The sequence below is a fragment of the Heterocephalus glaber genome, unplaced genomic scaffold (genome assembly GCF_053883595.1).
Source record: "Heterocephalus glaber isolate CG9 unplaced genomic scaffold, H.glaber_assembly_v1.0 deba00000768, whole genome shotgun sequence".
Lineage (NCBI taxonomy): Eukaryota > Metazoa > Chordata > Mammalia > Rodentia > Bathyergidae > Heterocephalus > Heterocephalus glaber.
This window is the reverse complement of record NW_028258162.1, coordinates 12772377-12787580: the sequence shown is the minus strand read 5'-3', so window position 1 is coordinate 12787580 and position 15204 is coordinate 12772377.

Sequence of the window (15204 nt, the reverse complement as noted above, 5' to 3'; positions counted from 1 at the left end):
CCATGGCAACAGCGGAAGAAAGGTCACAATTATATTTTCCAAGGCAATTTTTGGCCCTTAGGGGGGATTCACCATTATATTTGGAGGCCATGTCACCTGAGAGACAATGGGTAATGATCAGATTTCACCTTGAGCATGTTTTTTGTTCTCTTTCCAGTCACAAATAGCTTGCCCCTAAGTGGCGCCTACATTTCTGTAAGATGTAATCATCACCCCCCTTAGTGATGGTGTGAACGGAATCTGAGATCTCCTGGTCTCTAAGGGGTTTGACATCCATCCACCCTAGAAGCAGTGTTTGGAGAGATTCTTAAAAGCTTTACTTCTGTAACCAGAATAACCTGGGTTTAACACCCAGATCAGCTTGTTGCAGCCAGGCCCTTAGCTTACCTGTGCCCCAATAAATTGGGAATCAAAGCATTTGCTTTTAAAGATGCTGTGAAGATTGAAATTGTAATGGTTCAAACGCTCCCAGTTCAATGCCTGAAATAATATAAATACTCAATAAGCATAGCTATTCTTGTTATTATGACACACATTTATCTTAAGAGTATGTTTATCTCACATTTTTTGTTAGAGTGAGCAGATGGTAGAAAGCATTTTAAAAATCTAAAAATAAAGAACGTATTATTTAAACAAATTCTCTTTGGTTCATATGGATGGAGACATATTACTTCATAGGTTATAAAACTGAATGAAATTTGATGCTAAGCTTTTGTGTATCATAGGAAAAATAGAGTATTATTATACCCCTGGTGCATATATATATAAAATATATAAATGTGCACATGTATATATATGTAAATTTAGTCATTTTAAAGGTCTTGTATAGGTAGCGTTTATAAACAAATGCATTGGAGAATTTTACCTGTTCTGAATACCAAATATATCATGTAAACAAAACTCTCGTACCAAAAGGCAATATTTTAGCAAGTATGAAGTTTATATTAAATGTTCTTTTTTATTCACTAAGCTTACAATATCCACAGTAATTTAACCACAGAGCCTACAACATCCACAGTTATCTTAATCCCTTCAAGGTTAAGGATTCCCCTTAAATCAATCTCTCATTTTCTCCATAAAATCTATTTTTAAAAAAACCCAAAGAAGACTGACAGTATCATGTGTAAAACTTTCTAGCACAGCATGACTCAAAAGGGTCAAATAGAATTTCCAAATTTGAGCTGCTAGGGCTTCCCCTGGAAACTGAAGGAGACAGACTAATACCTATTTGACAACTCAAATCTTCATGAAACATTCTGTCTTTTAAAAATCCACAACATGTTTTTATAATATCTTGTTTATTTTTGAATTCTCATAGATATGTGAAAATCTATCAGTGCCGTGAAAACGTGCACACTCACACAATTTAGATTTTTATGAAATAGTCCCCTACTCTCTCTTCTGATAAGTGTAACCCAACCCCAGTAAGGGCAGAAGTCACAACATTTCAAGGATTTGGGCAAATAAACTCTTTCACTTTCAATTTCCAAAAGTAGGTGTTAATGAATGCGAAAGGAACTCTATTTTCAAAGTGATCTGACAATCAAGAGAAATACTGACTTCTAAAAACGACATGTTTTCTTAAAACATAGCTTATTTACCATGCTCAAGCATAAAAAGGGTTATGCAACATGTGCATGTGCCTTCTGCCACTGGAGGCTGGGCACTGTCTATTTGGGATGCTTTCCTTGCTCCCTGGTCAGCCTCACTTTTATTTTATCCTTGGAGGCCGGAGGAGTCTGATTTCTAACACCACGTGGCAGCGTTGCTATGGCAGCAGTGGTTTGTGCATCCCTAAGGGAACAAAGGGTGATTTCCATTTGAGGACCTCTGAGCAGGCTGGTACCCCGTTGGTAAAGGATGGTGGTAACCCAGACATTAAACACTATCGGCAAAATTCCACTCATATTTCACATGTCCTCTTTCCACCAAACACTTCTTCCTTCAGTACATGTTATTGCAACAACTTTGGAATATGGCCCGAACAAAAATTAGGCTTTTCAAGGTTGGGTAAGCATTTCCAGTCGAAGGAAGGCTCAGGATTTGAATCGTGTTTCTCGATGTCTGAATCCCAAGTCACAGCTGTCTCCCGTTGACTTGAGTTTCTGCTGTTACTATTATTTTTTAAAATGTTGCTACTCATACGACCAATATTAAAGTAGATGAAGAATCAATCAGGTAGTTTTCCAATTTCTCAGCTTCTGCTGAGAGCCTTGTAGTTAATTTCAGGCACCTGACTTATGTGTACAAACAACCTTAATGAAAAACAGCAAAATTCAAAATCTGCACTTAAGATATCGGTGATTGATGTTAAAAGCTATGATACCACGTAAGTTCTCAAAGTGTAGCTATATTAAATTGTTTATAGACATAATATCCTTAGGACATTCCCTTTACTAATTTGACCTTATGCTCTTATAGCTTTCTTTCTGAAGCAGAGTATTCATGCTGTGAAGCACACAAATTATATGTGAAGTCCATTAAATTTTTAAACAATAAGCACATCATATAACTACCATCTAGATTAAGTAGTAGATGTAACCAACACCCCAGAGCTGTTTCTCATCTCCTGCAAATGATAACCCATCAAAAAGTAACAACTACTCTGATATCTAAAATAAGTTTATTTTACAAGTTTTTGCGCTTTTTACAAAGGGAATCATTCAGAATCAAACAATGTGTACTACTCAGCAATATGTCTGATGGGTACACATAATAAGACTTTTTCCTTGCTGCATAGGCCCCGTGGTATAAATATAAGTAAATAACACATTTAGCATTATAGTACTAATGGATGTTTGAATTATTTCTAGTTTGGGTCTACTATGAATGAAGCTATTATATACCTTTTCGTGAATGTCATTTGATGGATATTTGCACTCTTTTCTCGAGGGTGTATACACAGGAGAGGAATATTTGGTCACCGGGTAAGGATAAATTTCTTGTAATAAATCTTGCCAAATAGTTTCTCAAAGTAGCAAATTAGGTACCAAATTAAGGTCCCTGAGCAGTGAATGAGAGATCATCTGACAGCACTTGAAACTCAGATGTTTTGTTTTGTTTTGCTTCGCCTTTGTGTCTCATTTTAGCAGATGTATAATGCTACTTCATTATCATTTATTCGCCATTTTATGTTGTGTACTCGGATGACCCTTAATGCTGATCATTTAATGCATTACTTACAAGGTTTGTGTGTACATTTAATGATTTAAAAATCAGTGACTTCTCGAAGGTCATGATGGTATTTTTATAATAGCACTTAGAGGATCTGCTTGTTAATCCTTCTCATTCAGATTGAAAATACTTCTGAAATGATTTTTGGTTTTTTCATGTGAGGTACGAATCACAAGGTTTTATTTTCCATACAAATATAGGATTGATACAATCAACACAAGAAAAAGCACTTCCCTTTAATAGAAAGAAAAGATTTTTTGTTTTCTTTTTTTCCCCACAAATTCTGTGAATCTATTAATTTGAATTTCCTTCCGGACTCTCTGTTCTACGACCCTTAACTATTTTTTAAATCTTTGAGCTAACCAGGACCACACTAGTTCATTGCTCCAGTTTTATACTAAGCTTTGATACTTGAGAGTGCAAGTATCCAAATTGGGCTTTTTTCCTAATGTGCTACTATTCTTGACCTTTTTATTTCCATACGCACTTTAGAATCAACTTGGCAATTTCTAAACAGTGTTGGGGATTATGGCAGGACTTATATTGAATCTTTAAATTATTTTAGGAAAACTTACTTATCAATAACATTAATTCTTACAATCCCTTAATAAAGTGTCCCTTTCTATTTTCTTAAGTCAAATATCTCTCAGTTTGCAGTTTTTTATATAAAATATTCTTGCATATGCTTCAGTAATGCCCAGAAATTTGATTTTATGTATCCATGAGCATTACCATTTAAATGAATGTTTCTGTAGACTGTCGAATTATTGCTGTGGCTCAAGTCTAGATGTCCCCCACAAAGTCTCGTGCAGTCATAGGTGAGGCACTTCGGACGGAGATGGCGGGATCTAGAATGTGTGCTGCTGGGATCGAGGCTGTGATGTTGGGTTGGATTCATGGTGGGATGCAAGATTAAGGCTGCCCCATCCCAGGTGTGAGGCTCCTACCCTGATGGTGGTGCCTGGATAGGATGCAGTGGACAGAAAGAGGGTCGCTGCTGAACCCTGGTCACTTGCTGCTTGCTGCTTCACTACCTTTCTGTCTGCTGCCTGCCCTGCCATGGACTGTTCCTCCTGAGACACCCCTCTGCCCAGACACCCCACCTTGGAGGCAGCCAATTATGGACTGAAACCAGGACAAACTGTGAGCCAAAACAAACCTTTCCTCCTTTAACTTTGAGAGCCGGTGTTTTATCTCAGCAAGAAGAAAACTGAGACAAGTATGTAGAGTTGCACTTGATTTCTCTTATTTGCCTTTAATTGATAACCTTGTTAAATTCACTGACTTACTGTAGCAGTTTGTCTACATACTCTAATGAATTTTCTATCTACACAATCATGGTGCTTATCCAGGATAGTAATTATATTTCTTTTCAATTCCCACGGCTTTCATTTCCTTTGTTTGGCTCATTTTACTGACTAGGACCTCCACTACATTACTAGCCTGGAACCATTGTACTGGAGATCACTGTCTTCTCCCCAGACGAAGGAGAGAGCTCTCAAAGTTTTGTTATCAAGTATGATCATTTCTTTAGTTTTTTATATACTTTTATTAGATAAAAGTTTCTACTTATACTTTGCTAATTGTTTTATCATGAGAGGATGTTGAAAATATACAATATTTATTTTGCACCTATTGTGATCCTTATATGGTTTTCAATCTGCAATATAAACCACCTGGTTTTAAATTTAAATCTTAAACATACATTCATAAAACAAACCCAACTTTGTTGTTATGTACCATTCCTCTTATGTGTCATTGGGTTGACTTGTTCATATTTGTTTGACATTTTTGTACCTATCTTTGTGAGAGTGATTTACCTATAATTTTCCTAATTTATAAGGTCTCTGCTGAGTTTTTCTATCGAGATTATGCTGGCCTTGTGGAAAAAGTCTGGAAATACTTATTTTTGTTATTTTCTGCAAGTTTGTAACATTGGTGTTTGTTGTTTCTTAAGTATTTTTTGCTAATATAATGCTGATGTCTTCTAGGACATGAGCTTTCTTATTGGGAATGTTTTAAATTACAGATTCAACTTTGTTCCTAGAAATAGAATTATCATTATTTTTTCTACTTCTCGTTTTAGTTCTAGGAATATATTTTTCAGGAATTTATTCATGTCATCTAAAATTTCAAATTTATCTGCCAAACATTGCTCATAATACCCTCTGTTTTCCAGTCCCCGGAACTTGCGAATATGTTTCTCTATATGACAAGAAGTGGTCGTGAGACAAAATTACAGCACTTTAGTGTCATGATCTTAATGGACTTTATTTTCAATTCCAGAATGAGAAAGCTTTATTTCATAAAACAGAAGAAGTGTGCCTATGAGCCAAGAGAAAGAGCATGGCTTTATAGACAGAAAAGAGCTGAAGAGAGCAGAAACAAAAAACAAAAATTGGGTTGGTCATTTCAAAGTTAGTTCCTTGTACGGTAGGGCAGCGAGACTGAAAAATAACGGACTGGTGACCATCAGGCGACCTCAGTCACCTTTTTTGTGAGAGGATTAAGGAAGAGGAAGCCACATTCTTATGCCAAGTGGAACGGACCTGTTTGGGAGATTCGGCTCTCTCTAATTCTGGGTTCTCAGAAACTCAGATTAACGATTCAGTTTCAGTTTGGTAACTGAAACTTTTATAACAGTCTGTGGGGCCTAATGCAGGAGTTTAGGCCCAAAAGATGGCCTCCTGTAATTTTTTTTAACAAACCTTTTCAGGTGTGACTAAATTGAGGATCCCAAAATGGGAAAATTATCTGAATTATCACATGGAAAGAGTGTGCACATTGCATAGCTATGACAATTGTATAGCTATAAAGTACCCAACCTGGGAACTTTAACAAGGAAAGGGGTTTATCTAGCTGATAGTTCTGAAAGCCGAAAATCATACCAGCATCAATTTAGGGGGCTGAACTCTTTGCAAATTGTATCACACTCAGTAGTGCATACAAAGGAGAGCAGTCATACAGTGAGAAAGGAAACAAACAGTACACCAAGAAAGCCAAACTGGCTCACTAACTAATCCTCTCCTTCAAGAAGGCCATTAATCCCTTCTCTGGGGGTTCCCTAATGACCAGTCACCTCCTATTCAGCTGCCTCTTGAAAGCTCTACCACCTTGCCATACTATTACACGGGAGATCAAACTTCTAACACATGAAACTTTCATGGCCAAACCATAGCCAGAAGACAGGAGAGTCTGAGCTGGATAAGACTCTGCTCAAGCAGAGGTCAGAAATGTGATTCCTGACAGAGAAACACAATGCAAAGAAATGTGGATGAACTTCCGAACAAGAAAGGGCCAGGAAACAGATTGTCCTCCTTCGCCTCCTGCAGGAGTCAGGCCTGCCTGCCCATGCCGTGACTCCAGTCCAGAAGCCTACGGGGCGGCCAACAACCTATGGGATGATTCTAAGGCAGAGGCACTTGTGTGGTTAAACCACCTTCAATTGCCTCTTGCTCTCTGCCTCACTACACACTGCTGAAAGTTTCCTCTTGGAAACTTTTCGGGGACAAGTGACACCAAACTCCTGGGTTTATTCCACCTCCCTGTTCTCTCCTTCTCGGCCTCTTTTTTTTTTTTTTTTTTTTTTTTTTTTTTTCTGACTTGTAGCTGGATTTTTCAGAGAATAACTCTGTACCCTTTTTCTTTCTCCTCATTCTGTTCCTAAGTGCTGTATTGCCATTAATTTGGTATAGACTGTGCTAGTAACTCACAAATACTTATCTGTAGTCACCTCTCTGCTGTGAACTCCAGACTTGCAACCATCTTCTCCAACCAAATGTCTGAAAATCACTGAATCTCCAACACAGAAGAAACCAAACTAGGAACCCCTCTCCTCCCTTTCACCTGGCCATTTTCATCTTGATCAGGATAAATTACCCAGTCACTTAAGCCAAATCAAAGTTTACTTCATCCATCATTTTAGTCCTTTGTTTAAAATTTAGTTGCTTCATTTTATTTCTCAAGAAAAAATTTTAAGAACTGAATTCCTTACAAAGAAACAAGAAGCCTTGCTGAGACCTGACCCGTATCTATGCACACATCATGGCTCCCGACATTCTCTCCCCATTTTACCCACTGAGCAGCAGATATAGGAGCTGGATTGAGTCCGTGATGGGACCTGCTTCCCTCGTCTAGAAATATTTTTCTCCCCTCTCACTCCCGAAGGCTCTGCTGAGATGCCCTTCCCAGAAAGACTTTCCTAGGTCATTCTCTCCGGAAATACCTCCTTCTTTCACGCTTTGTTCTCCATCTCAGCACCAAGCATGTTTTCTTCTGAACACCGTAAGTCATAAAAGCAAAAGTCCCGGCTGGACACCCACAGCCCCCACTGGGGGTGGGGTGTACAGTGTGTAATGGTGAGTGGATGTGGGAACATGCATCTAGAATTCTCTTCAACCAGTTGGGACACATTGAAAGAAATTATTTCTGGGTTACAGGGTGGAGATTCATTTTTGTTTTGTTTTCCTTATTACAGTGGACTAAATAAGCCAACTGTAACTGGTTGCAGTTTAACTGGTTGATTACATACCACTTACAATCAGAAAAACAAAACCAGCAATTAAAAGGCTATAAACAGAGCATTTTCTGTAGACATTATTATTAAACATTTATTTATCTACTATGTAGGTTGTCTCATCACTGTGTTGACTGTTTCCTTTGCTGTACAGAGGATTTTTTGTTTGATATAATCTCCTTCATCTATTTTTTGCTTTTGTTGCCTGTGCTTTAAGGTTTCATCAAAAAAAATAGTCGCCTGTAACAATGTATTAAAGTGATTCTCCTCTGATTGGTTCCAGTAGTCATATTTTCAGTCTTACACATAGATCTTTGAGCCATTTTGAATTGTCTCATATACGGTAAGAAATGAGAGTCTACTTTCATTGTTTTGCATACACATATTCAGTTTTCCCAGAATTTCATTGAAGAGATGGAGCATTTACAATGTATTCTTGGCAACTTTGTTGAAATTCCCTTGGCTGAACCCTCACAGATTATTCTTTGTTTCTTAGCTCTCTATTCTTGGTTTCCTTGGTCTCTATGACCATTTTAGTGCCAGTACCATGGTGCTTTAGTTACTATAGGTTTATAGTATGTTTTGAAGTCAGATATGGTATTACTTCCAGCATTGTTCTTTTTGCTCAAGTTTGCTTCATCTCTTCTGGGTTTTCTGTGATTTCATATGAATTTTAGGATTGTTTTTCCATTCCTGTGAAGAATGTCATTGATATTTTTTCATACAGTTTTTTGGGTAATAAAGTTTTCTCAGTTTATTTGTTTTTTATTTACTGGTACATAAAGTTTACATTTTTGCATGGACTTGGTGCATGTTCATGATGCATTGTGATCCCTTCTTCATCCCCTTTTCCTTGCCTCTCCCTCTAATGATCTCTTGACCCCCTCTTCTTATGCACATGACTGCAGCGCACAGGGTTTACACCCCTTGTGTGCAGTTGGCGCGTGTACATAACACATCTTCATTCCCTTTAGCATCCCCTTTCCCTCCCACCCTCCATCCCCTTCCCCTTTGAGGAAGATCCATCTCCCTACTTCCTATTATCTATCTTTTATTTTGCTCTTTATTGATACCTTGAGTTTCTTTGTGCTATTTAATCTTCTGTGCCTGATTCATTTCACCCTTGTGGCCTCACGATCCATCTATTTCCCTACAAATGATTCAAGTTTACCTTTCTTTGTGGCTGAGTAGTGCTCCACTTTGTGTATAATCACATTTTCTTTATCTGTTCATCACTGATATTTGATGGGTACCTAACTGGATCTGCAGATCACCTTGGATGCTATGAACATCTTATAATATTAATTCTACCAGTCACTGAACATTGGATATTTTTCCATGCTTCTGTGTATGGGTGTCTTATCTCTCTCTTCACTGTTTTTTCCTTTTTATTGCAGAAATTTTTCATTTTTCTGATTAAATTTATTCCAAGGTATATTTTTGTAGTGATTGTGAGTGGGCCTGCTTTCTTGATTTCTTTTTCATCAAGTTCACTATTGATACATAAAATGCTACTATTTTTTGTATGTTGATTTAGTATCTTGCAGCTTTACTGAATTTATCTGTTCTAAAAGTTTTTTGGTGGAGAAAATGTCATAACTATTTATCTGACAAGGGGATCAAAATCCTGATTACTTATATAAGGGTCTCGAACAATTCAATAGTGTAAAAAGTCTAATTAAAACTGAGCAAGTTATCTGATTAGACATTTGTCAAAGACATAGAAATGGCCAACAAGTACAGTATATGAGAAATGCTCAATGTTACTAATCACTGGGGAGATGCAAATCAATATCACAATGAAGGGTCATCTCACTCCATTTAGATTGGCTATTAACAGAAAGACAAAAAATAACAAGCACTGGTACATTAACAAGCACAGTATTTATATACATATATACATATATGTGTGCATATACATATACACATATATATATACACACACACTAGTATATATACACAGTGAAAAGTTAGTCATAAAAAAATGAAATCCTATCATTTGCAGCACATAGGTGTAACTGGGGTACGTTATCTCAGATGAGCTAAGATAGGCACAGAAAGGCAAATGTGTCATGTTATCAATCATTTGTGGCAGGTGAGAACAAAGGCCTCACAGAGGTAAGGAGGAAACAGTGGTCACTAGAAGCTGGGAAGCAGAGGTTGGCTGGGTCCCTGCTACAATTAGGTAAGAAGAATTATTCCTAATGTTCTATGTAGCACGATAGGGTAACCATAGGCTGTGATAATTTGTTACATATTTTTAAATAATTAAGAGTATGAAGTTTCCCAATGTATGGAAATGGTAAATGTTTGAGGAGATGGAAATGCTACTGGGTTCTGGAGTTCCGGGGTCTCTTTGTAGGTTCTTTCTGACCTGAACAAAGACCTGATCAAGACGAGCACAAAAGGTTGCAAGGTTTTACATTTATTAAAGGAAAAAAAAAGAAATAGGCTCTGCAGAGCAACTGTGGGCTGATTAAAAGAAGTACATTCCACCGGCTGAACACGGACGGCTAAGGAAGAGAGCAAAGGGGGACCTGCCTGCTGTCTGTGTCTCCCCACCCGAGCTGTCCTGTGGAAAGCCTGTAGGCATCCTCCGGAGAAGAGCTGAGGGCAGCTCTCCCCGGTTGGTTCCAGTGCAGGGCTTGGGGAACTTCCTGCCCACCCATCCGGGAAATGCCACTTACTGATTTGATCATCCCAAAGTGTAAATTTGTATCAAAGTATCACCTTCTCCATAAATATGTACAAATACCATGTGTTGATTAAAATTTAATTAACTCTAGCTTAATGATGGTACTTAGAGGGTTTTACCCTCATCTAACTGGAAAGCCTCCGCTATGCAGTACTTACCCAGTACCCCACGTAGAGTTTCACAGCTGTATTTTTATAATAATTACTCCTTCCCACCACTATAGATCTATGGTGTGAGGCAAGGATAACATCTCTTTCCATCTTGAGTCTAAGTCAAGAGTTTTCTCTTTTTCTTTTTCTTTTCTTTTTTTTCTTTGAGACAGGGTTTCCCTATGTGTTCTAGGCTGGCCTTGAACTCACTGTGTAGCCCAGGCTGGCCTCAAACTCACGGCAATCCTCCTGCCCCAGCTTCCTAAGTATTGAGATTACTGACATGAGCCACAACACCTGGCTGAGTTTTCATTTCTAATACTTGATTTCATTTTTTTCTTCTCATTTTTCCTTGATTTTCAGAAAGGATTGGGGTTTTTTAATTTTTGGTTTGGGGTTTTTTTGCATTTAGCAAACAAGATTTCAAATTGATGTAAAAGGCTCTGGACTAAATGTAGCTGCCTTTTTGCCCAGTGGATATAAATTTTTTCCTAGGCAAATCCCCCACTGACTTCCCAAAATAGCAGAAAGTGATTGCAGTGCAACATGTTTTTAATGTAAACAGACTTATTTAGTCAGATTCATACATGAGTCACATCTATACTGTTAATTTATTCTAGAGCAATTGCAAGGTCTCCAGGAGTCTTTTTCGACAGTTTATTCTGTGGCCAGACCAAAAAGTTCCCTTCATGGCAATAGCCAACACTGACTGGAGGCTAGCTTAGCGCGACAGTCTAGGACACTTTTGTAAGTCAGCTCATCGGTACTTTCACTAGCTTTCCTTCCTGTCATCACTACAGTGCTGTCTCCTCCACCCTCCTGCAATGGTTTCCTTGAGGCTTCACCTCCTAAAAACGTAGGAAAAATATGAAGAGAAAGCCAAATGGAATGATGACTCATGTGTGAGTCATGTGGTTTACTCTGACACTACACAGCATGTAAGGGTGATTTGATGTGCCTGCTTTTCCTCCGGGATAGTGTGATAAAGTCACTTTCTTGAGGAAACATAGCTGCTCCTGAAAAGAAGAGAAGCCACTTTCTCTTCTGTGATTGCCCATTTGGAACTTCCAAGGCTGTAAGAAGAACCACATCCTCCACCTGGAAAAATCACGAGTCAGAATCATGAGTGTGGTTTCATCCACAGCTTGCTTTCTCATGGCTTGAAAATGTGCTTTCATTGGAAAAAAAAAAATTCTGATAAATCCTGGAGCTGTGTATTTAGACTATATTGTCATTTAACAAAACAGAACATGGTGCTAATCATCCAATAAATACCAAGGAGAGCAGTCAAGTCTGGTGGTATCCACTGGTTGCTCTGATGTTTACATGCTTCTTATGAGAAACAAGATAATTCACACTTAATGCAGCTACTTAAGGAAATCTTGGTAGAGTGACAGCAAGGATGAAGTGTGGGAATTAGGGAAAAACCCAGAGTCATGGGCCAGCCAGATGAATAGCTTTGCTTATTAGAATACAGGGGGATTTTGACTCCTTGAACTAATTATTCAGTGCTAAGAGCCCCAGAGGTGACCCACTGCTTTATCATCCATTCACTGGGTTGGATTCTTGGGAACTCTGTACTTTGGAACAGACTATTTTATGAGGCACACAATCCACAATAAAGTCTTTTGTGATTCCCTCTTCTGTGACTGAAGTATTCTGAAAGTAATCTGCTCCTCACCAAGAAAATAAACATTAGGATCAACCAGAAAGACAGAGCCTTCTGCCGATAACACAAGGAAGCAATGAGCCGAACACGAAAGTAACAGGTTTGGTGAGAGAAGTGTCAAAGAGGCGGAAGCACAGGGCTCAGAGACAACAACTCAGCCAAGTGGCTCGGTTCCTTTAAGCTCAGAGTTACTTGGCTGAAAGTGAGGATGATGATACCTGTGCTGCGGATGTCAGATGGGTGTCCTCGTCATGAGACACATGAGATGCTTTGTATGAAAGCACCTACCAAATACAAGATATGATTTAATTCCACTGCAGTGACTCCTCTTTATGAGCTTTGAGGCAGAAAATAGTTTTTCAAAAAGAAAGTCAGGTAAGAACAATTAGTTCTTGAAATTTACTTAAATAGAGTTCATTTGCACTATATTCTTAGAAACAGTGTTCAGTTTTCAGAATAGCCTAGTTACACTCTGACTACATATGATGATTGTGTCTCCAAGAAAGTGTGTACTATTGAAGATTGTTTTCTAAACTACCATCCTAGCCGGAAAGGTTGAGAGTAGAGGTTACATTATGTTGATTCACAAGACTCATGGTTGTAAAGTTATTTTGCAGGTAGATATTTAATAATTAGGAGACTTAATCAATGCAGATGTGCGAATGTAGGCATCAATGTCCTTGAACAATTCCTCTACGTGATTCGACAACGCTTCCCTCACACAGAAGGGCCTTTCTTTTTCACTCACTGAAAGCACCATCGCTTACAGGCTTCCTGCACATTCCAGATAATTTTGATCATTATGACATCTGATCATTACAATGCTTAATGCACAGAGAACCTAGGTCACCTGCACAATAACGCTAGAAAACACTGATTACTAGCTTTAGGGCAAATTCTGTTCCCAGAATAATTCACCTCTTTATATCTTCTTAAAAATATTATAGCCTCTTGATATAAATTATTGTCTGTATTGACTACTACTCCGCTTTTAAAAAATAAAATTAAGATGGGGATTTAGCTCAGTGGCACCATGTGTGCCTCCCAAGCGCAGAGTCCTCAGTTCGATTCCCAGTACCAAAAAAAAAACTAAATTAAATTAAACTCTTGCAAACAGATTTCTAGGTTAGGCTGAATAGTAATAGTGATGATGGTGAAAATAATTATAATACCTCCTACTTAGAGTACCTCCTCTCATGTTTGAATATTCCAAGGTCATTTGGTGAGATCATGTGCTGTTGTGATACTTTGCTGTGAAAAAGCACATCAGATAATAGCTTCTCAGTTGTTCCTCTGTGCTCTGCACTTCTCAGGTAACTAAACTGAAGCATAAACTACATCCCAAAATAATACTACCTCACATTTCTGAGTGCATAATATATGCTGAACTTGCTAAATGCTTTGTGTATATATAACTTTATTTAATCTACACAACAAAAGCTAGGAGACTGGTACTATTATATCTACTACTGGATAAGGAAATTCACTTTGGAATGAGAAATATTCTCTCTGGAATATAGCAGCTAAGAATCTGTCAAACCATTTGATCTCCTAACTACGGCTTTAGGAACACAAGAATCAATAATTGTGTGTCTCAAGAAAGAAGCATTTTCTATTTCTATTGATCATAGACTACCGTACTAAATAAGGCATAAATTGTAAAATAACCTTATCAGATCTAGAACTGTATTCAGTTTGTCCACTATGAAATCATAACCTGCTTCCATGAAACATTTATGAACTGGCCAAACTGGTCAAGCTGTTTGAACCAATAGAATATGTAGAAACTTACACTTACAGAGAATTTACATAGAAAAGTGATAGAGAGAGAGAGAGAGAGAGAGAGAGAGAGAGAGAGGTAAATATATGCATGTATATGTATTAATCAAAGAGAAATGTGTGACAACAGGAAGTGTCCGGACAGGTCTACAATCATGAGGAAAAAAGTTTCTGGCCTCTTAAATTTTAATTTGTGCTGTGACTCAAAAGCACTTTTGAATGAACTCAAGCCCTCTGCACTTCCTCTTAGCCCACACAAAATTAAGATAAAGCTCTTCTCTCTGTGGTAGCCAAAACATGGGCTATGATCAAAACCAGTACTAAATTAGTCACTAATAACTCTGTAGCTTAGACCAATTCATCTGCTAATTGGCTTACAGGTGGCCACTTATTTGCCTCCTCAGAGTTTTACTCAGGAGCTATACCACTTAAAAGCCTACTGTGATGTAAACTATTCTGAGATTTATTTCATAAACCCATGAGCAATCGATATTGACACTTTCAGCCTTTCATACGAAATCATCACAGTCACATTCATATGATAGTATTGATCATGAACTATGTTTCCTGATTCACCATGATACTAAGATCTGTATATCTCTCCTCCTCCTTTGATTTCACAACACCTATTAATATAGGTGCTAATATTATCTCCAGCCAATATATAAAGAATTTGAGTTTCAGATAACTTGCCTAGGGATGAAAAATTAGATTTTTAACCAGCCAGTTGAATTTCAAAACTTTATTTTTATATTTTGTAATATAAAATTGGGGGGTTAGATTATTCGATTATTTGCATAGTAGGGTATATATTGGCCCAAATTTATCCTCTAAGGTAAATGTGGAATACTGTCTACAACAACCACCAAGTCAAAGTCTCAGGAGGACTCTTACCTTTTATGACGGGTCTCATTGATATGTTCTGCTTATATGCCTACATAACACCACCAAAACTTCAACCTTAAAGTATTTGTCCTTTAAATTTATTTTAAAGCTGGATTTTTAGAAATAATATTTCTGAGAGATTTCCCAAAAGATATGCAATTCATAGTTTCTTCTAATCTAGGTTTGATCATTCATCAAACAAACCAACCGCAAGGGTGCACTTGGACTTTTGCTCTATATGGAAATTTTATCTTAACGTTTCAGAGCTTGATGAAAAAAAAAAAACCCAGAAAAAAAGTTTCTTTCAAAAATTTAACATGCTTTTTAATGAATAATA